General features: G+C 47.2%; 1 pseudogene across 1 annotated transcript in view; it reads right to left on the reverse strand.

Moving 5' to 3' along the window:
* The window catches only part of LOC144755475 (cytochrome P450 2A9-like), a 572,487-nt pseudogene that overhangs the window by 17,256 nt on the left and 530,944 nt on the right, over positions 1–24,287 (reverse strand). Inside the window, exon 8 of the transcript XR_013594897.1 lies at positions 15,379–15,520. The product of XR_013594897.1 is annotated as a cytochrome P450 2A9-like (transcript). The remainder of the gene's footprint in view (positions 1–15,378; positions 15,521–24,287) is intronic.

Genomic DNA, 24,287 nt, shown 5'->3' on the forward strand with positions numbered 1-24,287 from the left:
CCTACGGATTAGCTTACTATTCTGGATAGGTCCTATAAAGAAGAAGAAACCTCTATTGAAATCTGTATACTGTTCTAGAGCAGTTTCAGTATAATCGACAATTGGGGACTCCCTTCTATGTCTAATGTGTACTAGATGTGTATTTCTATGATAATCAGGTGGGGCTAGGAAAACTGGTGGCAGTAGGAAGGCAATGTAACAGGTTCCCTCCCAATCGAGGGGCAGACGAACATATGCAGTTTGACCACAAATAAAATATGAATGACGTGAAGCTTTGAAAATAGATTTCCCACTGTCACTATACTTGACAATAGTAGTACAATCACTATGTCCTACATGTACGGAACCATTATTTCGGACACATAATTCGCCTTTGACTGGTAGTACTGAAATAGCAGGTAAGTCTGGAGTAGTATCAGACTGAACATTCAGGACCATAAAATTCGACGAATAATTACCTAAATTATACACTTCATTTTCTAGATCTAAACCTGTTCGGTGAGGGAGACCTTGCTTGTCTGGGAAACATGTACTGTTAAGAAAAGACATATCTGTTGAGGATGACGTCAACGTGGACCATGCTCCACACGAACCATTATGTGAAAAAGGATAAGGAAAAAGTGGCAGAACTCCCTTCGGTGTCTGGAAAGGGGGGAGTCGACCACACACCCAACAATTAGTGGCATTGCTGTTCTGGTGTGAGTAATGTAACATGCGGATAAATGAGTTATTACGCATAGCGAGACGGTAAGAGAGTTCATGAGGGGGCAGATCACTAAACGTGTGCTCTACTGTAGCATTAGCAGACTTATTTACATGTGAAACTGGGAAACATAGGTAAAATGCATAACTGGTGCAGGAAATCATAAGGCTGGAAAACAATATGAAACATAGAAAAACGATACATCGGATTGAGTTTTGACTAACTCTCTCACTATGGGGGTCTATTTTATACATGTCAGAAACAGTCTAACCGTTTCACCTAGGGGAGGACTTAGACAATCAAACTGACTGACTTATTTTACTAGACCTTAATTTCTGTTTATACTCCTGCTGCGGAGTTTTCTCTAACAGGGGAGGGGTTGTAGCAATGTCTTTTGCGGGACAGTCCTTGAGAACAATATTTTGGCAATCCTTTGAATCCTGGGAAATGTTCTTTAAGACGGGTTTCAGTCCATTAAAAAGTTTGACATGAGAAAGGTGTACCCAGCCTTTGCGTCCTTCCAACTTCACGGCTGTACGGGTAGTGAGGAGGACCTGTCGGGGCTCTTTCCATCGAGGCTCCAGCGGACTTGATCTGTCAAAGTTGCGGACCATCACCATGGATCCTGGAACGATTTCATGCGGTGCCACCTCGGTATTGTCTGGAAATGCGGCGGCAACCTGTGAACGACATGAGTTGAGGGCAGACATCAAGGAAGCTAGGTAATCTGTCAGCATATTACTTGAAACATCGGTAATACTTCGGGGTCTAGGAGTACCCCACATATTTGGGGGGCGGCCGAAAACGACCTCATACGGGGACAGACCTGATCTGGAATGTGCGACCATGCGCATATAAAATAAAGCGACTGGTAGAGCTACTAGCCAGTCCACACCCTTCTCTTTACACACTTTTGCAATACGGATTTTCAGAGTCTGGTTATGTCTCTCAACGAGACCGGCTGCTTCAGGATGGCGTACACAATGGAACTTCCACTGGTACCCTAGCAAAAGGGAAACATGCTTCATGAGTTCGGATGAGAATGGCTGGCCGTTGTCAGAATATACGACTCTAGGGAGTCCATAACGGGGGAAGAACTCACGAACCAACTGCTTGGCAGTGGTCGTGGCTGTGTAATCTGGGACTGGATATGCTTCTGTCCACCTGGACAAAGCGCATACAACTACAAGGACGTACTTGAAACCTCGACATCGCTCCATCTGAATATAATCCATCTGGAGGACTTCAAAAGGGTGGTCAGGGGGCTGGAAACCACCTTGTTCCACCGGGACACTTTTACCTGGATTAAACTGACAACATATCATACAGGTACGGACTTTCTGCTTAGCTGCAGCTCGTAAATGCTTGTTGAACCAAATGTTCTGGATACTGTCTAACATGGCTTTTTCCCCTAAATGTGCTGGACTATGTGCGGTATTAATAATGACTTGAACCATAGAGTCGGGGAGAAACCATGTGGCTCTACCCTTCGTTAACCATCCTTGATCTGTCTGGACCCCTCCTTGTTCGGACCATTTCTTGATTTCTTCGGGAGTAGCATGTGACTGGATATCTATGACATCTTGTGTAGGGTCCTTAACTGTCATACATGTAGTCGGATCTGGAGTATGTGTCCGATTAACTTGAATGTCTGGAGTCTGTGCTGTAAGCTTGGCTGTGCGATCTGCTAGATCATTACCTTGGGAAATAATGTCAGTGACTTTCGTATGTGCTTTGCATTTCATGATGGCAATGGATGTCGGTAAATGTATGGCATCTAACAGAGCTTGAATAAGGAGACCATGCTGAATCTTGGTTCCATGAGAAGTCATGAAACCTCTCTCCTGCCAGAGCACTCCGAAGTCGTGTACAACTCCAAATGCGTAGCGTGAATCTGTGTAAACATTAACTTTCAGGTTCTTGGCGTGTATGCAGGCTTGTGTCAGAGCAACTAGCTCTGCTGCTTGAGCGGACAGAGTATCGATACGGTGTGTTTCAATAACTTCAGTGTCAGTAGTCACTGCATACGCGGCGACTAGTTCTCCTGTACTTGTTCTCATACATGAACCATCCACATAAAGTGTCAGGTCGGGGTCTGGTAACGGAGTATCTGTCAGATCTTGTCTTGGCTTTGCCGTAATGTTAACTACTTCCACACAGTCATGTGGGTCAGGATTCGAAGTAACTGATGGTAACAGTGTAGCAGGATTTAAAATGTTGCAGCGTCTGATTTCTATGTGTGGCTGGAACAGTGTCAATTCATAACCTGTTAAACGTGCAATTGTCAAGTGCTGAGTTTGTGTTCGGTTCAGAAGAACTTCCACAGAGTGTGGAACTTGTACTGTCAGGGAGTGTCCTAAAACTATGGAATCACTTTGTCTGATAGCTAGTGCTGTGGCTGCAACTGACTTGAGGCACGCAGGCAAAGCCTGGGCGACTGGATCTAGTGTGCTCGAAAAATAAGCACAGGGCTTGTATTGTCCTGCTTGATCTTGTGTGAGAACAGATAATGCTGTACCTTCACGTTCAGTAACGAAAAGTGTAAAAGGCTTACTGTAGTTCGGTGTCGCTAGAACTGGAGCTTGGCATAAAGCTTTCTTTAACTCGTTGAAACTAAGTGTATGTTCAGATGTCCAAGGGAGGACAGTCGATACGGCTGCCTCCTGTGTCGTTAACTGTATCAGTGGTTTGGCTAGAAATGCATACTGGGGAATCCATTGTCTACAATAAGAAGTAAGGCCGATAAAGGCACGTACCTCCTTCTGGGTCTTGGGCTGAGGAAGACTCGCTATTAACTGGATACGGTCTGGTGTCAACTGCCTACCCCTCTTGGACAGCAAGTGTCCTAAGTAGACCACTTGCTGGACACAGAATTGAAGCTTAGAAGGGGACACCTTGTGCCCCATCTCGGCTAGGAAATACAAGACTGTAAGGGATGCTTGCTCGCAAGCACGTTCAGAACGGACTGTGATCAGTAGATCATCGACATACTGGAGCAGGGCAGTGTCAGTTGGCATGTGAATGTTGTCTAGTTGTCTCTTAAGTGCTTGACTGTAAATACTAGGACTTTCTGTGAAACCTTGAGGAGCGCGTGTGAACATATAGCTCCTTCCATTTAAACAGAATCCGAAAAGGAACTGGCTGTCTGGATGAATAGGAACACTGAAAAATGCGTTCTTGAGGTCTATGACAGTGAAGAACGTGGCTTCGGAATCAATGGCTGTCAATAGGGAAGAGATGTCTGGGACAACTGGATACTGCGGAATAATACATTTATTAAGCTCTCGTAGGTCAATCACTAATCGATATACTGGGGGTGCATTTGGATCAGTACGTTTCATGACTGGAATGATCGGAGAATTGCATACGTTGGAGTCAGTCTCTACAACCACTCCTTGAGCGATGAGCTCGTCAATAATTTTGGATAAGGCTGCTACAGCCTCGGGTGGCAATCTGTACTGTCTGATTCGTGGTAACACTACACCTGGTTTAAGAGTCACACGATAAGGTGTGATTTGCATATAACCTACATCAGTTGGACCTTGCGCCCATAAGTGCTGCGGAACATTAGACAGTCTTGAATCAAAATCTCGTAATACATAGTGACCCTTAAAGTCACGTAGGAACAATCGTATTCCCTCTGGGGAACAGCATATAACTGCACCTAACTCTTTCAGTGTTTTAATGCCCAATAGGTTTTCTGGACATGACTTAGTAAGTAACAGATCAGTAGTACGGGACAATGGACCTACTTCTAGAGTAACTGGCTTTGAAATCTCATTTACGATAGGTTTTCCTGAAAATCCAAGGGAAACATTTCTTGAGCCTGAGAGCGGAGCCCCTGGAACTTCGGCATGACTAATTGTGGTCCTACTTGCCCCTGTATCAATCAAAAACTTTCTGTCTTTCCCTAATACTTGACTGTGAACATAGGGACCTTCTTGATCTACAGGTATCTCGATGAGTGGCAAGCCTACCTCCCTCTCTAGGCTGTTTCATGAATACTGCTGGTACTCTGGATACTCAGACTGTGCATACTGGTACATCTGCGATGTAACATGCTGTGTTGCAGCGATAGGCTGCGGTACTGTAACTATCTGTTGTGCATTCTGTGGCTGAGGAATCTGTGAGACTTGCTCTTGTCTAGGCGGACGGGGTCTTTCCTTAGTCTTACCAGTAGCTATGTTGTGTTTCAGAACTGCACACTCATTTATAAAATGACCTGGCTGTTTACAATAATTGCAGTTCCCTTTAACGGGAGCTGCAGGATGACTGGCTTGATTCGGACCCCTCTTCTGACTGTCTTGAGGAACAGATTGTGCAACTAGTACTTTCATTTTCGTATCTTTCATACGTTTTCTCTCGTGTTCTTGCTCTTCCCTGATTCTATTCTGGTGGTACTGGAGCATCTGGAGCATCTGGGACGGAGTATTAGCTTGCCAGGTGCTTTCGACTTTCAAAACTCGATTTTTAACTTGTGGGCTTGAATTCTCGACTAATTTAGTAACAAAAAGGTGAGGGTATGACTCACTACTTGTCTTGAGGCCACTATTGATACTAAAACACTTTTCAAATCTAGAATAAAAATCACTAATATCCTCGTCTTGCTTTTGTTTACAGGCTGAGATTGCATCCCAGTCTTCTTTTCTAGTTGTCAATAATCTGGGTAAAACTTGAATCAATAATTCTGGTAATTCTTTACATTTCTCTCCTAGACCAGTACCTGGTACTCGTGCCTTGTCTTCGGCTTCTAGAACTCCCCAATCGATCTTTTTCTCTCCCACCTCCCATTCTTTTTCCTTTAGCTTTTCATACACCCCTGCGGGCAACAGGACCTTTAACATTTTAATGATATCTGGGTAAGTGTATTCTCCCATACGGAGCATGTCTTTTAATTCTCTATGGAACCCTGCTGGATCTTTGTCATGACAGGGAATTAATTTCTTCATTTCGAGGAGTTCCATCTTTGTAATCGGGGTGTAAACAAACACTCGTTGCATTTCACCGTCCTCTGTCTTAACTGGATGCACTTCTCGTAACGGGTTCTGTCTTTCCATGTAAAATGGTTTACTTTCTGGGGGTGAGACATGAACAAAATGCGGGTTCAGAAACGTTCTATATTTGTGGCGCTGCTCTAGAATGACACTAATTAAGTCAGTACCTAGACCTTTCCATCTATACTGGAGTAACTCGTTCAGGATATCGTGTAACGGACCTGGATCAGAGTGCTGACCCTCATACAGAGTAATGAGGTGCTGGATCATATACATACCCACCAGTCGCTGCTCGGCTGGGGGCAATTTCAGAAACATTTGTGCCACTATTTCGTCTGGAAAAGTGGTAGAATCAGTAATCCATCGGACTGCTGATCGGGCTAGTTCCTGTTCATGCATGGTACTTAACTCACTGTAACCGATTTGTGATTTCAGAATGTGATCGGTAGCTTGGAATACTTGTTCTAGGGAACCTTGTTCTGGTGCTGAATGATGGAAAATTGACTTGTGTTCTAGGCGTAAATGGCGATCTGGAAATCTAGATTTTCCTACATACGCTATTCTGGCGGGATTCTCGTCCTCTACCTCTTCAGTATCAGAGTTACTTTCTTTCTCGCTTACTTGTGCTGCTTTACGTTGTTCGTGTATCTTTATTATTTCTCTACGGATTTTCTTGTACATACTCTCCATGGCACTAATGGTATTGTGCTTACCCTCGGCTATATTATCACTCCACTTTGTCAGGGTTTTCATTTCGGCCGGGTCTTTAGACGGGTAATCTTGTTCTCTTATTAGACAGTTAATTAAAAACTTTAATATCATACGCTGGATCTCAGCTTTCCTTTGAGACATGGCATCACTAATACTTTCTGGATCATCCCCTGTACGGATGAAACGATATATTCTGTCTAGATCTTCTTTCATATTGGGTAGGGTGACTAGATACTCGGTCACCCTCCTTACGCGTACTGAATATAAAACCATATTATTCTCGCCTGGGACTGGGTCATAGGCACATTCGCCAAGGGCTTGCCTGATTTCTGCAACAGACTTATTACTCTTGGGAGTACGCTGTGATGCTTGAGCATGTAATTCGAGTGCTGATAAACGCTTGCGTGGCGGCGGGGTTTGAGGAGGACCTCCTCCTGCGGCCCCTAGACTAGAATCGTCGACTGATATTCTTCGTGGTGGAGCGGGGAATTGAAATGCTGGCTGGACCGGGGGTACCGTAGCAGGTACTGCATGGGGTGCCCCGGTGTCTGGAGGAGCAGGATGTGTCTGATTTACAGGGACTGGCGGAGCGCGAACAGGATCTGCATATTCAGGGACTGTGTCGTCCAGATAGGACGAAATAAAAATATCAGCTGCGGTCGGTTTGTGACGTAGCTTGGTCGGAACTAGTGGTGGCGGGAAATTACTGGATGCCTCCGGGGTCGCTTTTGGCAAGCCCTCGGCAAGAAGAGGATACATACCCTTAATAAGGGCATGCCTCTGTCTCTCTGACTGTTCGGCTTTGACTTGTTCACCTATCTCGATTAATTCTTTTTCTTGGGCTCGCTCTAAGGATTCTCTACTTAACTCTGACTTTCTGATTTCTTTTTCAGTTCTTTTATGAGCTTCCTTGCGCCATAACTCGATGGCATCTTTCTGTGACTGTCTGGCTTTCTTTTTCCATAATGCTTCTTCTACTCGCATGATGCATTCGGCATCCCATGTACCCGATACGGGCCATCTATACTTTTCTTCTAACTGTTTGGTATACTCTACCCATAAATCTAGATACAATATGGCACTTATGCCATGTTTCTGATACATAAAGTGACCTGGACTGTCCCTGGGCGGGACGGGAACTGCTGCTTCCAGCAGACCCTTTCTAGTTTTTAACTGACGTAACTTGGAAAATATGGGCATGACTGAACTGTAATCTAGACACAATACAATACACAATGAACACGATACTTATTCCCCATTCATACCACGACATTAAAATACATGAAAAACATTTAAAATAATCAGTTCGAACAGAATACTACCTGGAAATACTGAGAACAGAACACATAAATTTTCTCGAGAACAGAAACTGACTAGAACAGAAACTAGATGCACTGCTGAAACAGTACGAAACTTACCGGTCTCATAAAGAGACACGTCAGGACCCGCATCCACCGAAATGGACACTTCGTTTGTGGGACTGTGTACCACCAACCCACAGACCAGAGTCAATTAAATTGACCCTGTCTAGATACCACCCCAGTAACGGTACTCACCGGGCAGCAAGAACGGAAAGCCTCAGACTGGACTGGACTGCTACGACGACGGACGACGAACTTCGGGCTTCGGACTTCAGTTACGGGTGGGCCTCCGGATACCTCGGACCTTGGACTCTTGGCTTGGGCTCTGGTTGGGACTCGCCGCGTTCCTCCACCGTCTCGTCTGGATGCTGGACCGCCTCCTCCGTCTCCTCCGTGGGCCTGAGGGATACTTGAGCAGAAATATCTGCCACTGCGCAGAAGAGTTCCGTCACGACTGCAGAGGGTCAGGGGGTCGGCGTGGCTTCACCGACGCGTGGGGAAAGGGCAAGTCCCTGTTCGGGCGCCATTATGTGGTAAATAAATAAATAATACCCTATTTTTGACTAGACATATATCATAACAGATAGCTCAATAAATAAGAGTCAAGATTCGAGGTAGTAGGAGTTTTGCAGGTTTAATACAGCATAAGGACAGGAACAGGACAACCTGCATAGGAATAGGATGACAGGGTGACAGGGCCCAGCAGCTGCTGGGGCTGGATCTGGGATGAGCGCGCTGACTTTTAATAACAATACATGAGCATATATACATAACGCAAACACATAGCATTACATTGCAGTAGGCGTAGCAGTGGGTGGAGCAATAGGTGTGACGCGTAGCAGTCGCGAAAGATAAAGGCAAAAGTAGGTGTAACTGGGCGTATACATAGACATGTGGTGCAGACGTAACAGGATATGTCATGAATGGGGCGGAAACCATGGAGGGGGCTACCTGAGGAGCCGGGACCTCTAACCTGATGGTGCGCGCAAACTAGCAATGACGTATCACTAGGAGAAGCTGGGGGCTATGAACTCTGTGCTAGGAGCAGAGACTGAAGTCTGGAGGGTCAGGGCGACATGTACCTAAACAGTATCTAGTATCTGATGTTTAGGGAACATGTTGATATGAACTAGAAGTTAGGAGGGGAAAGGCTAACTTGATTCTAAGACTGGACCATGCATTATTCTACATGTAGTGCGTGATGAAGAATATGAAATGACCATTAAATGCAGTATTTCTCTAACGTAGAGACGTGAAGGCTAGACAATGACGGAAACTATTGATGCAGTTCAGTAGCTTAGGAATGCAGAGAAGGAGGACCGAACTGATAACTGGAATCATAACATATTCTTGGCAGACTCAGAGACTGAGCCAGGCTGGGCCGGGCACTGCGGGGCAGGAAGTAAGTGAAGGGTCGAGGATACAGGTGGGGGCTGTATCCCTCCTCAGCGAGGCTTCAGGAGACAGGAGCTGAATCTGGTGTCCGGGCCCTTTTGAGGCCTAGAAACGGGGACTTTATAATAGAATAACGTGCACACTGAGAAACGTGGCAACGTAGCTTTACATAGGCCTGATATTCGTAGTATTCACGAGGACTGGAAACTGGCATACTAGAGGGGGACACAACTGTAATTGCGTCATTAATCAGACATGGGGAATGCATATGCATATTTAATCATGCACACATAACATATGATGGATGACACGTAGGGACACAGAACATGGCAAAATTTACTTTTCCACAAAGAGGGCACAGTTAGCGTTACCCAAAAAGATAACCACCCTCTGCGCCCAATTCGACAAGACGTCGGGGGAAATGGCGGTCCCAGTGACCTTTGCTTCTTCCGCCATGTCAAGTATTTTGGTAATGGGCCCTACCGCATCGAACAACTTATCCTGGCCCGACCGCCAGGAGCGGTCGATGCCCTTGTGCGGGTCCTTCATAAACTTGGCGAGAAACGTCGCCATCTTGGGATCTAGATCCGGCGTCATGGCCACCTTGCCTTCTAACGTGGGCCTAGGACATTCTCCACGGAGGCACCCCCTGGCTTCTTTCTCCAGAGGCCTGCGCAGTCGGCTGGCCACGAACTTCGCCACCTTGTCACCCGGGGCCCAGGCTGCGGACCGCGGATGGATTATTTCGTCTGGGTCCAGCATGCCTGAGCTATCCCGTGGCAACTCGGCGGCCGAGCCCGAAGGCCGCCAGGAGTGCACCGAGTCTCCCTCCTCGTCCGAATCCGGGGAATCTCCCGGGGACGAAGGAGCAGTCTCCGAAGCCACCACTGAAGCAGGGTCCGAAGGCTGCTCAGGCGTGGACGCGGTCGCCTTCGCCAAGAAAGCGTCCCGCAGACGCTCAAAGGCCCCCTTATCCACCCCCTGAGCACCCTCCGGGAACCCCTCTCTGCAGGGTTTCTTAGGAGCAGGGGGGCCCTCACCTGAAGGACCTGGGAGGGGAAATTGCTGTTGTCCTCCCTGCACCTGGGCGAGCTTGGCGCATTCCTCTACGATGCGCGCTGAGAGGCGTTCTTCCATAGGGGCCACCACCTCAGTCACGCAACGGTAAATGGAGCTATCCACTGCCTGGTAAAACTCCTCGTCCAGCAAGTAGGGTTGCGAGTCATCCTCGTAATACTCGCCCTGTTCCATGATGCGAACACCGGAACCACACACACCACCCAACACGGGGTGTTTTGAGATTTGGGCAGGCCGGAGGTCTGCAATTAGGTTTCGCGCGCCAGGGACTGGCTGCAATAGGGTGCACTCAACCCCCACAGCGCTCCGACCCACCTCAAGGGACCAGGTCAGCCCACCTCACCGCGCGCTACCACACCAGCCAAAAGTGAGTGCAGGTCTTGCCAACAGGCGTCAAACGCGGTACCAACCGCAATACAGACCCCACAGGGCATTCAAAAGGGGGATAAAGGGGCTACAGACCCGGGAACCGGGCGTTCAGTGAGGAGGCTCAAGGGCAAGGCTCCGCGTCCGTTGATCTCCAGCACGGCTCCTCCGCGAGGGAAAGTTCCGCGCCGGGACCAACGAGAACGACAGTGACCTCTAGCGGTCAACAGCGCCACAACGGGAATCAGAGGCACGTAAGAAGCGAAACCGCGCTTCCGTGACTCGCCTGGGGCTCTGTGAAGAGAAACATGCAGCAGAGACCCAGCAGCCCCATAAAAAAACATCAACAATCAACTCCAAAGTAGTATAACACAGACTCTGGGAGAGAAGAAAAAACACTTAACTGGCTGCGGAGCAGCGAAGAAAGAGGAGGAACACTGAGAAGGGACTCCTTATCTACTGGTCATGGACATAATGGAAGGACTCATTGGATATCATCCTCGTTGGAATGATGGGAGTCGTAGTTCAAGAGACTTTTGTTTTGTGGACTATGTTATGGATAATGCTTTATTATGTTGTGATATAAGCATTTTTTTCCTTTATAAGCTTTTCTGAGGCTGCTGTGTTTTGTTATTGTAATAAATAGCAGAGAAAGAAAAGCATAATCTGAGGCTCAGGTCCTGCCATAGAATCTGTTGGTCCCCCTAACATATTTCATCATCTTAATATTTGGTGATGTCTTGAAAAGTGCTGATATTGAGCTGCTTTTACTGCACAGATCTTACGTTAGACATAATGTTAGTATAAATATGCTACATAATAATAAATAGACTAATAAAATCCGACCCAAGGTAGACGAAAGCAATTAGTTACCACAATTAACCAGAAATGTAAAATATGCAAGCCCATCCTAACAGTCAAATACCACATTAGATTGCTGCATAGTTTAGTAGATTGCTGCATAATTTAGGGGCCAGTGCTCGAAAAGATCCACCTCATCCCCTAAGAACCCACAGCAGTATCAAATTCTCAAAACACACAGTCCGCACAGGACCATTGGAGCTAGAAAATGTATAGTAGAGAAGAAAGCGTAGGGTTTTGGTAGACCTCATGTATCAGACAGATTCATTAAAATAGGATCTGCTGTTACATTGTCAGCCAATTGTGATCTTTATGCAGCTGTGACACCATTAGTCTTCTTCTGATGGAAAATCAGTCTTGCTGCCACATTTTGCACGTGCTGAAGTCCAAGTAGAATCTATCTATTACAGTCATCTTGCTTGAACAAGACAGTGGTAAGGTCCACTGTGCCATGAATTATTTGGGGAGAAGCAGTAGTGCATGCCTCACAGCAGAAAGAAACACACTGGGAGCAGATTTGACCTGAGCAATCAATGTCAATTCTTTTGCCCTTGATAAACCCTAAGGACTTATCCTTAGTTAAAGGAAATGGTACTTCTTCCTTACTAACACCCCAAGAAGATCCACCCTAGAGGTCTTTATTCTTGCTGATGAGCTGGATCTCAATCTTATTGCAATTTAACTTTAGAAGGACATGGCCTATTGGTTGCCAGTGGTCTTGAGTATTTGCCTCTTCCAGGAAAGTGGACAATTGTGTAGCCTTAGAGGATTTTGCCCAGCACAGTAAGTAGTGTTATGTTGGCATAATTGCTCAGCTCACAAGTCTGGTTTGGATGGTACCACGCCTGACTCAGAGCTGTTTAGGTTTCTCAAGGAGCCAGTGAGGTGCTAATTACATTTGTGATCCAATCAGTTATTGGTGGGGCCAACAGTTTCCACCAAGAGGCAGGAAAATGATTAGAAGGTTCTGATACCGTGCTCATAATGGCCTACATCTATATCTACTCTAGAAGGGGCAGAAAGGGCTGACTTTATTAAGGCAGGACTTTATAAAGGGCAGAACTTTATTACGGCAACACATGCCAAGTGGTTCAGCTGATAACAGATGACATAGTGTCTTTATAATTAGTCTGGATTTTATTAAGGATCGAATGTAAGGGGTTGTGCAGAAGACCCTGGAACTGGACTGGCCACACACATTTGAAACAATGAAAGGTTTTGTATGACCTTTTTTTTCTGAAGTAGCCATCTTTCTATTATGATTGAACTCTTGTAGGCTTTTAGCTTGGCTTTACTTTTGAGTGTAAGTAAGTAAAATGCATTGTTTTTGATTAATTAAAACCATTACAAAATACATTCAGATAAAACGATTTGATAAAAAGGCTTTTCAATCAATGCTTTCAGGTGTCAGTGCACACATGCATAAGTAAAAAGTGCAGAATGTTCAGAGTCTTTTTTCTGGAGGCCTGTGAGGAATTATACGCTAGTTGTAGTAACAAGCATCTTTTGCTTGGATGCTACTAGAACTAAAAACTTGACAAGCTTCCCATTCAGTTGTGGATCCAGTGGATTGAAGCATGCAATTACTGCTTATCTCCGTGTGCGTATGCCTCGTTCGTTAAAGTTAGTTTTTAGCAGGTCAACCCTTTCCTTGTTAAGCTTGACATAGAAGCATATTATGTGTTCAATGTCTTCCTTTCCAGCCCCACATAGCCGGCATAAGTTCCCGTAGTTCTTTCTTAGCCATGGTTGAAGATGTGGTATGGCTGGCAGGATACCTAGCCTATGCTTTAACCCCATGGATGCTCAGCATATTCCCCTCCTGTGCTGAGAATTTGTAAATCCCTTTATTCATGACGAGCTGGGCTCGTCATGAGCGTGCGAGGAGGCTACTTCATGACGAGCCCAGCTCGTCATGAGTGTGGAAGGGGTTAAAAAAGCTTCTTTAGACTTCCTTGAATACCCTAATACAAAGTATGCCTGTGATCCAAATGATTTATAATTGGATAAAGTCATCCATGTGTGGCTCCTATGTGCAAATGCTGCTTTGTCTTCTATAAAGGAGAGTTTCGTAACAACCTTATTAGTGATGCGTTTAAAGTGCAAATGCGTTGTTGGGATTTCCCATAGGTTGGCCAATCCCGTTATGACGAGCGATTCCTCCAAGTAAGCTTTGGCCAGTGAGGTAGGTGTGCTGCACAGTTCCTGCCAGAGCTGGTGATTCAATGTGTTTGCGGCGGAGTTCTTAATTTTATGCCAGTACTTGATGTATGAGCCTCGCCTTGCGAGGAGTTGCTTCGTTAGACAAGGCTCGAACCGAATCTGTGCTGGCGACACATAAGGCGGTAAATTTAACATTACTCTACATGCTTTTGTCAAAATGGTGTCCAGTAATCGAGCATCCCTTCCTCTCAAAACCTCACTGCCATATATAATTGATGATGGAATTTTTGCTTCCGCAACGCGGAGAAGTGGAGCGAATGTTGGACCAGTAAGTTTTGTTTTAAGTTGTCTTAGCGTGATCACAACCGCCATTCCCTTCCTTTTAAGTGCTTTGAGCTGATTCGTGAAGTGATCCCTCTTGTAGATCATAACTCCTAGGTATTTATACACCTCACAGTTGGTGAGTGAAATTGTACCTAGTGATCAAGAATGGGACCAGTTCCCATTTATTGTCAGAGTCTTGGTTTTTTCGATGCTGGCTTCCAGATAATTCTAGTCAGCGAATCTAGGAAGTATGTTGAGTAGCCGTTGTAGACCAACTTGAGTATGGCTGGTTAGAACGACATCGTCCGCATAAGACATACTGGAAGTGGTTTTTCCTCCTATTCGGGGAGCATGCGCATTGCAAGCAGTAAGTGCTGTTGTCAGATCCGCAGTGTAAAGGTTGAAGAGAAAGGGTGCGAGAACGCACCCCTGTTTAAGGCCTTAGGTTGTTTGAATGCGCCTCGACAGATGAGAACCATTGCCGAGCTTAACCTGTACCCACGTATTGGAGTGTAATTCTATTAGAGGGTGGAAGAGGGACGAAGGAATCCCCCAGTGGGATAACTTCATCCAAAGATTAGCTCGGTTAACGTTGTCTAATGCCGCCTTAAAATCCACAAAGCAGAAGTGAAGAGTACGTTTGCTGAAAATCGCTTTATCGATGAGTAGTGACATAGCTAAGAGGTTTGTAGTTGTTCCAGTGTCTCTAGAGAACCCTGTTTGGCTGGGGGTATAATTGTTTGCTCTGTTGGCCATTCCTGTAATTCGATTAGTAAATTCCCCGCATAATACTTTGCTTCTACATCCAGTAGTGTAATTAGGCGGTAGTTTTCTGGTGGTGTTTTGTCCCCTGCCTTATAGATTGGTGATATAATGGAGCCCTTCCATGATGCGGGCATACACCCCATTTGCCTGACTCCGCAGAAGATGGGAACTAGGGATTCTTACCAATTTTCTGGGTCTTGCTTGAAAAGAGCTGTCGGGATCCCTTTCGGCCCAGGTGCACCGTCTTTCCTCCCTTTACGTATTTGCTCTCTGATCTTGTCAGCATCGATCACAAAAGATTTCACCTTGCCTGTCGTCGTGGTATGAGATTAAAATACGGGTTGTTTGTCCATGCTTGTGAGTGGAAATTGCTTCTGATTTGTTTTAACTAATTGGCTTTCTAGCTGTCTTGAGTGAGATTTGCTTCCCTGGCAATGTCACTGAAGCACAAATTTAAGGGCTTCGTAAATTTATAATCTGCATTTTAGTGGGTCTTGCGCCTAGAACACTCTTCTCACACTTTTGTCTAAGCGGAAGTAAGCCAAACTATTTTCTCCAAATGTTTTGTAATGTACAAAACATATGACATTTATAATGCATTGGATATAAAATGGATGCCTAGCTCTACAATTTACCCCACACACATTCTCCCATATACCTGCAGAGAAAGGCAAGAAGGCATCATTTTTCTTCAAGCTGCCATTATTATCCAAAAAATTACTTGGGTTGAAATTTTCTGGGTCCGCATATTGTGTTGGGTCTCGAAGAACAGAGGTTAATACAGGGTACACATCTGTTCCCTAAACGTAAAAGGAAAAAAAACAAGCTTTACATGTCTAGAATAGTTTATATTTATCAACATTTTCCAGCAAATTTACTGTGGTCAAATGCTCCTTATTTCAATGCATCATTAAGTGGTTCAGGTTAGACTGTTCACATGTACTACGTGACCATTCTGAATAAATGTTTTCATATTCTGTTCTCTGCTACTCCTTCTGTTTAGTTAGTTTTTCTGCAGGATGACTAGGTATAGATGTGACTGGATGCTATAAAAACAAGCATTTGCAATGCAATCAGTCTCACAATTTCGTGAGTTTGAGCTATTGGCATTGTAAATCACAATGCCTTTTATTTATGTTTTGGTTTTTAAAACATAAATAAAAAGCATTGTCATTTATAATGCCAGTAGCTTAAACATGCATAAATGCGAGACCGATTGCATTGCAAATGCTTGTTATATATAGCGGTAACTCGACTGGAAGGTATGGGAATGCTTTATATGTTTAGTTACATTACACAGGGTCACATTCATTGTTTTTAAGCAGGGGGAGAGAAAGTGATGTGCTCAGAAGCACAGAAATTCGAACCTGGTCAGCTCCTCTGGTCGGTAGCGCCACATTCTGATGGGTAGAGGGATGCAAGCAGACAGAAGCCACTTCAAATGCCTGGCTCGTAAAGGGCTTGAGGTTCCAGAAGTACCTGGGGCCGAGCCAGAGTCAGGGTTCAGTCTTGAACCTGGCTCGAGCTTTCAGCGGCTCTCCCACCTTTGTCCTCCACTGATCTGCCGGGGAGCTCTACCAGACTTTCTGTTCTCATGCTCTCAAGCTTCATTCATACCACCACCAACAGGAACCTGAGATCCAAGAAAGCAGAGCACTCCTGTATATACCAGACGTCATACAATCCTTAGAAAGGTTGGAGCGGCATCGCTGTACAGGGAAAACGCGGCACTGGCAGCTGCAGTGACTTGGCGCTTGATAACGACCACACCCGTCCTACCTCCCCGGGCACCCAGACAGGGTGATGGCCAAGTGGTGTGGGCGGCAGCCAGCAGATGATGCCTGCCTGTGAGGGGCAGCTGGAGGTGCGTAAGCATCATATCACAGAGGACTATAAACCAGCTCGGCGACCAGACCACTCCCCCACCCACAGAATCGAACCCCCCCACCACCACGCTCCGCGCCTGGATCCCGATCAGCACTGAAGACACCATCCGCACGATGAACACCATCCACTCCGGATCACCAACCGACCCATGCCCCCACCACATCTTCAACAAGGCCGACTCCGGCATCACCCCTCAACACCGGGACATCATCAACTGCTCCTTCAACACCGCCACCTTCCCTGAAAGCTGGAAGCATGCCGAGCTCAGCGCCCTCCTGAAGAAACCTTCAGCAGACCCCACCGAACTTAAGAACTACCGCCCCATCTCGCTCCTCCCTTTCCCCACCAAAGTCATAGAGAAGACCGTCAACAGTCAGCTCGCCGCCTTCCTCGAGTCCAACGGTTTCCTCGACCCCTCACAGTCCGGTTTCCGAGCCAACCACAGCACCGAGACCGCCCTCATCGCAGCCACAGACGACATCCAAACCCTACTCGACAATGGGGAAACAGTGGCCCTCATCCTCCTGGACCTCTCCGCAGCGTTCGACATGGTCTGTCACCAAACCTTAATTTAACGCCTCAGCAACATCGGGATACAAGATAAGGCACTGGACTGGATCATCTCGTTCCTCGCCGGAAGAACCCAGAGAGTCCACTTCCCCTCGTTCAGATCAGAGGCCACCGAAGTCATCTGTGGCGTACCACAAGGGTCATCGCTCAGCCCCACCCTCTTCAACGTCTACATGAGCCCCCTCGCATCCATCGCACGCCAACACAACCTCAAAATCATCTCCTACGCCGACGACACCCAGCTGATCCTCTCCCTCACCAAAGACCCAACCACCGCCAGAACCAACCTACACGAAGGGATGAAAGAAGTAGCCAAGTGGATGAAGAACAGCCGCCTAAAACTGAAGTCAAACAAGACTGAAGTCCTCATCCTGGGATCATCCCCCTCTGCCTGGGAGGACTCCTGGTGGCCCCCGGCCCTAGGCAGCGCACCCAAACCAACGGACCATGCACGAAACCTGGGCTTCATCCTAGACTCCTCCCTCTCGAGGACCAGACAAGTCAACGCCGTCTCATCATCATGTTTTAACATCCTACGCATGCTCCGAAAGATCTTCCGATGGATCCCCATGGAAACAAGGAAGACGGACACCCAAGCACTTGTCACCAGCCGCCTGGACTACGGAAACACCCTCTACACCGGAACCACAGCCAAACTGCAGGAAAGACTTCAACGCATTCAGAACGCCATCGCACGACTCATCCTGGACATACCTCGACACAACCACATATCCGGACACCTGAGAGACCTGCACTGGCTCCCCGTCAGCAAGAGGATCACGTTCCGTCTCCTCACTCACGCACACAAGGCCCTCCACGACCTAGGACCCAGATACTTTAACAACCGCCTGACCTTCTACACCCCCACCCGCCAACTGCCTTCGTCCAACCAAGCCCTCGCTGCGATTCCACGCATTCGAAGATCCACCATGGGAGGTAGATCCTTCTCCTACCTGGCGGCTAAGACCTGGAATTCCCTCCCCTCCCACCTCCGTCGTACCCAGAACCACCTCTCCTTCAGGAAGCAACTTAAGACCTGGTTGTTCGATCAGTAACGAACTCCTCTCCCCTAAGTGCCTTGAGACTCTCCGGGTGAGTAGTGCGCTATACAAATTTCTGATTGGATTGGATTGGATTGGCAGGTCAAGCCGCTTCCTAATAGGTGTGCTCTAGCCGCTACCACAAAGAGAGCACATCAATCAATCAATCAATCAATCAAGTCATTTATAGAGCGCACTACTCACCCGTTGGGTCTCAAAGCGCTAGGTGGGGGGGGGGGTGCCATTACTGCTCGAACAGCCAGGTCTTGAGCTTCTTCCTGAAGGAGAGGTGGTCTTGGGTCAGGCGTAGGTCGGTCGGGAGTGAGTTCCAGGTCTTGGCGGCCAGGTAGGAGAAGGACCTTCCTCCTGTTGTCGCTCTTCGGATGCGGGGGACGGCGGCGAGGGCGTGGCTGGTTGATCTGAGGTGGCGCTTGGGAGTGTAGAAGTTGATTCGGTTGTTGAGGTAGCTCGGGCCTTGGTCGTGTAGGGCTTTGTGCGCGTGGGTGAGGAGACGGAAGGTGATCCTTTTGTTGACGGGGAGCCAGTGCAGGTCTCTCAGATGTCCGGAGATGTGGCTGTTTCGTGGGATGTCGAGGATGAGTCTGGCTGAGGCATTCTGGATCCGCTGGAGTCTTTTCTGGAGCTTGGCGGTGGTTCCGGCGTAGAGGGCGTTGCCGTAGTCCAGTCGGCTAGTGACGAGGGCCTGGGTGACAGTCTTCCTGGTCTCGGTGGGGATCCACCAGAAGATCTTCCGTAGCATGCGGCAAACACTCGCGACAGACGTCTCTGGGCTTCGGCAAGCGCTCGCGACAGATGTCTCTGGGCATCCGCACTCTGGGTCCAGGGAGGAGGCAGTAGAGAACAGGTAGAAACCCATTTTCCCTCTTGTCCTGGTGCTTTGTATTTGTCCCTGAGTACTTGCGAGGAAATATTGCATGGATAATGTGAGCTCCAATTAAAAACAAACATTTGCCATGCAATAGGACTTGCATGTACGTGAGACCTATTGCATATTGCATCACGGACAATGGGAGGGACGGTGGTGGCAAGGGCACAGACAATGGGAGTGCCGGCGGGAGGGAAAAGGAGGCATAAAGGAGTGCTCACAGTCCATGTACGGTGTAAAACTCGAAGTAAAGGGGTCAGTAGCCATGGGAGGTAACAAATGACAACATAGCCATCATGAGGAGGAAGTAACACGCCTCAAAATGAATCAGAAGACAGCATTCATGAAGGACAAAGACAAAAGCCAATGGGCGGAGAGTGGGCAGAGCTTCCACAAAGCTTTCGCACCTTATACTGATTTTGTCTGCATGCCTTTCAAAGTGAGCAGCGCATGCGCGCTGCCGCTATAGGCTTGACCTAAAACGTGCGTGCACCAGGTGACACAGTATATATGCAAATGATTAAAAATGATCAGTTAAATCTCCTGGGAATCCAGAGTATGGGTTAAAAAGACTGTTGTCTCCACAGGTTTCGTGGATCACGTCAATTAGAATTCTGACTCTCCATCCTGGCCCAAGACTAGTATATGATGCCTTGCTAACATGAACTCACTAATGAGGTGACATTTTCAATCACACATTTTGTATTAAATCCTAGACTAGACATGAAACTTAGAAACAAGATAATCCTGCTGATGGCATATACTTGATACTCGATCTTTTCAAAATGGTTTGAAAAAAATAGTAAACCAATACTTATCCTGGCTTCAAGAGTACAATTACTTGGCTTCTTTTACCCATGATAACAATGCATTCTTCAGGCACAAAAATAAGGAGCTGGACAGGCTACTAGCCCTAGAGAGTCAGTGCTCTGCAATGTAACTTTGCCTTATCTGTTCCAGTCGGGGCAACAAGTATCATGCCAGGCGGTACAGCTTTCAGAAAGCATTAGAGTTCATCCGTTCAATGACCAAAGATTAACTAACAATCAATTCAAACGGATAGACTTGCAAATGCCCCCTACAAGAGTAAGACAAATGTATGTCAACAGTAGCAGTTTTTTCAAAAAATGGAAAAACATGGCCACTGATACCCAGACGTACACTTTCCCTAGTCTGAGCTGCAACTAATGTTGAGTTAAAATATCTGTTTCTGATATCATGTTAGATGCCCATCATTATTGAGCTTAGAAACGCCAGAATATCCCAAAGCAATAGCATTACGTGTTCATGTGACATTAAAGCCTTTCTACTGAAACCAAACATAAATATGCAAGTTCATGTCGGTTGATGTCTCCCTGTCATGCCATGATTCGATGACAATTACATCCTCGTTTGGCAATTTTTAATATCATGCCTGCAATGTTTAATAATTCAGCTACATTGTGCTATAGACGAAAAGCATTCCGCCTGGCCGGTGTTTCAACGTTCGAACTCACCTTCTTTTTTCTTTTCCGTTCATACACAGTCTATTGAGTTTTATGCAACACAATACACCGACGTCAGCGTTTCTGATCAGTGGCATTGTGCATATACATCATTGTATTGTCGCTCGCCGAAGTACAGATCCAATAAGAAACAAAAATCAACAAACTATCATACATAGAATACCCCATTTTCTCCCCAATAAAGCCACCCGCCTCTACTCAAGAGCTGAATCCGAGCACTGCATAGTAATACATCCACACATGAACACCACCATTTCGAACAATGCCTGGCCTGGGTGTGCAAAGAGAGAGGTGTGCTGGGAGATCTGTGTTACAACAAGAAGGTCATACTACAAATCATTGCCCTAGTAGTGGGAAAGGGTTTTACTATTCTGTCTGTCGGGTTTGTCCTGGAAGAGGTGTGGCGCCGCGGCTAGGGCGACTGACTCCAGAATCTGGGGATCACCGTTCGATCCCCGGCACCGGCGGCAGATTAGCCCAACACCATGTGACTCTGGTCAATAGCTTGCTTAATCTTCCCGACGGCGCCTAGAGACCCTTACAGGTCATTGTGCACTTTACAAATGTGGATTATATATTATACTATGCCAGACCGGAAACCACAAGGGAGTCCTTCACCTGGATTCTGAGACTGTTCACCAATGACTCCCATGCCCAAGCCATTTCCATGCTGGCGATGCCTCTGCTAGCCTCCTGCTACAGGATGCAACCTTCACAGCTGGCCCATTTTTCAAATTCTCTGTGCCAAGCGTAGAATCGGGGGCCCTGCAGTGACTTCCAATTCATGGTAATTTCCTCCTTGGCCAATACGAATGCTAAATCTTGTAACCTGCAGGTGATTTTATTTTCGGACATATGGGAGAACCATCCCAATAGGCTATGTACCGGAGTACAAGGGATGTCACTATCAATGAGCACAGCAGTCATATCAGTAACCTTCTTCCAAAACTCACCAATAGTAGGACAGGACCAAAGTATATGCACCCTGGGTATTGCTCCTAGGACAGGCTGCCCCCTCCACATGGAAATACCGAACAATCCACTCAGGTGTAAGGTACGCTCTATGGAGAATTTAAAAATGGTTCAATTTAAATCGAGCATTTCGGTATACTCTCGTAATCCCGGCCAATAGTTTCTCTCAGGCGCACACAACACAAACTTGATTGCACTCTGGCAATGCAACGCCCCTATGGGTTACCCTTGTAGTAGTATTATAGTGGGCTCAGAGGGCCTCTGGACCCTTGGGGCAACACCGTTCGCCAAGACAGGAGCCCCACACCTTTCTCCAGCAGTACACAAAGTGGGCAAAGCCAGTAGGGCAGCAGTAAAGTAATCCAACAGGAAAGAGTGCAGTGGACTATACGAACTGGAGCTAACAGGCACAGCACCATCAAAGCCACATGTCGAAGGTAACATCATAAGGCAGGTGGCAAACGTCTGCGCCTGGCATGGATAATCAAATCCTCCAGCTTGTACCCGCCTAGACAGTAGGTTGTGTAATAGAAGCCTCATATGATCATGTCAGCAGTAGGGACCCCCCAGAAGTGCCTTGTGCACCTACAGTCATTGCGCCGTATTTCAATTAAGGCCAGGCCATCACCAAGCGCATAGAAGTCCCCAAACACAGGAGTCTCTAAGCAAAGATCAAGGAACACTCTCAACCAATCATGCAGACCCTCAGTGTTAGAACTGGCTATTTCTGGTAGACTAAGGCTGACGCCAAAGCCAGGCAGAAACCACCATTCTAGTCAGGGCAAGGGAGTCACACGCCAAGATAACCCCTGCTCACCCCCTTGGTAGCTTGGCACGAGCAGTAAGGCTAAACTCGGAGGCAATGTGTAAAGCATTTGCGCCAGCACACAACAGCAACAACATCCTAGGCACACCACAAGAGGAACTCCACACAAGGTTATGTAAAAATAACTACTGTATTGTCAAAACACATCAGATAAAAATAACACATGTACATTGTGCCAACTGGCACGGGCAATATTCATAAGGGATTATTTACAAGACAGGGCCACATGGGTCACTGTCAGAATCAACACATTTAGAAATAGTACTTTGTAGATCATAGAAAATAAGATATAAAACAAAATAACAGTTAAAAATCACATCCAGTAACTACTGGGAACAGGTAAGTACCTCCTACACAACCCTAACCACCTTAGGAGAATGTCACGCAGGGAACCAGGACCTCACTAGGACCACCTGTACTAAAAAGAACAACCACCTAAGTATCACACAGCATTTAGGGGTATAAGCACAACACATTACCCATGATGCATAAATATACATTCAGAGGAGTAGTAAAGGGAAACACATGATTCATAAAACATTCAGAGGTGTAAGACAACCACCTAAGTATCACACAGCATTTAGGGGTCTAGGAAAGAACATATTACCCATGATGCATAAATATACATTCAGAGGAGTAGTAAAGGGAAACACATGATGCATAAACCTACACATTCAGCGGTGTTAAGAACAAAGCACATGATGCAATAAAAATACATTCAGAGGTACCAGAACAATACAATAGCGCAAAAATCACATGATGTCTAAAAACATTCAGAGGTGCAGGAATAACACATGATGCAAGAAATCACATTCAGAGGTGCAATAACCATACAATTGCGCAAAACCTACATAAGCCACCACCTGTGGCAGTCCCTAGGCCAACTGGCCTTGTTGGGGCTAAGACGCCCTGTGTCTCAATGTCAGGGGCCTAAACGGTGCAGGTGCCCACTACTTGCTGGGCACCTGAGAACACTCACAAGGGCCTAAATGCTGCAGCTGGCACTAAGTGCTGCGCAGCTGTGACTGGCCGGGCACCTCTGTGCCATCTCTGTCCCTCTCAGGGACTCACTCTCCATCTTGCGCCTAAACGGTGCAGCTGCCCACTAATTGCTGGGCAGCTGGAGACAAACTGCGACAGGGTCCTCACTGACCCTAGGCGCAACTGCGTCCACTGCTGGAGCCACACAGGCTCTGGGCATCACACAGGTCCCAAACGTTGGAGCCACACAGGCTCTTAAACAATTATGCTCCATGGGGCCCTCAGGCTCTGAAACAGCTGTGCCACCGTGGGGCTCTCTTAAACAAACGTGCTCCCAGACGCTGTGCCTACACAGGCACCGACCTGCGCCCCCATGGAGCTTCTCAGGTCTCTATACAAAGAAATGCCCCCGCGAGCCTCTCACCAGCTCGTAAATACAACTGCCCTCAAGAGCCTCACTGGGCTCTAAATTACGATGTGCCCCTAGAGCCTCCGTGGCTCTAAACACAATCTGGGCCCGGAGCCTCTCGGGGCTCGATCACCAAACTGCCCCGATCGTCGGAGTCCCTCACTGGGGACTCTGCAAACAGTGGCCCCCCTGCTGGAGCAGCACTCGTGCAGCCCCCACTAGCCCTCCTTACTCACCGGGTGGTTCGGGACTCTGCTCTTCACGGGCGGCGGGGCTCTCCTTCGCACACGGAGCCCCGCCTGCACCTTCCGCCCCTTCTCTCCTCGCTCTCCGGGGTCGTGCAGCTTCCTCTCGCCGCAATCGCGGGGCTCTCCCCTCCGCATGGGAGCCCCGCAGTCTTCCTCAACCGGCCAGCATCTCCGGTCCCCCTCTCCTCACGGGAGACCGGCCGGACACCGCATGGCTTCCCCCAGGCAGGGGGAAGCGGAAAC

The sequence above is a fragment of the Lissotriton helveticus genome, chromosome 5_1 (genome assembly GCF_964261635.1).
Source record: "Lissotriton helveticus chromosome 5_1, aLisHel1.1, whole genome shotgun sequence".
Lineage (NCBI taxonomy): Eukaryota > Metazoa > Chordata > Amphibia > Caudata > Salamandridae > Lissotriton > Lissotriton helveticus.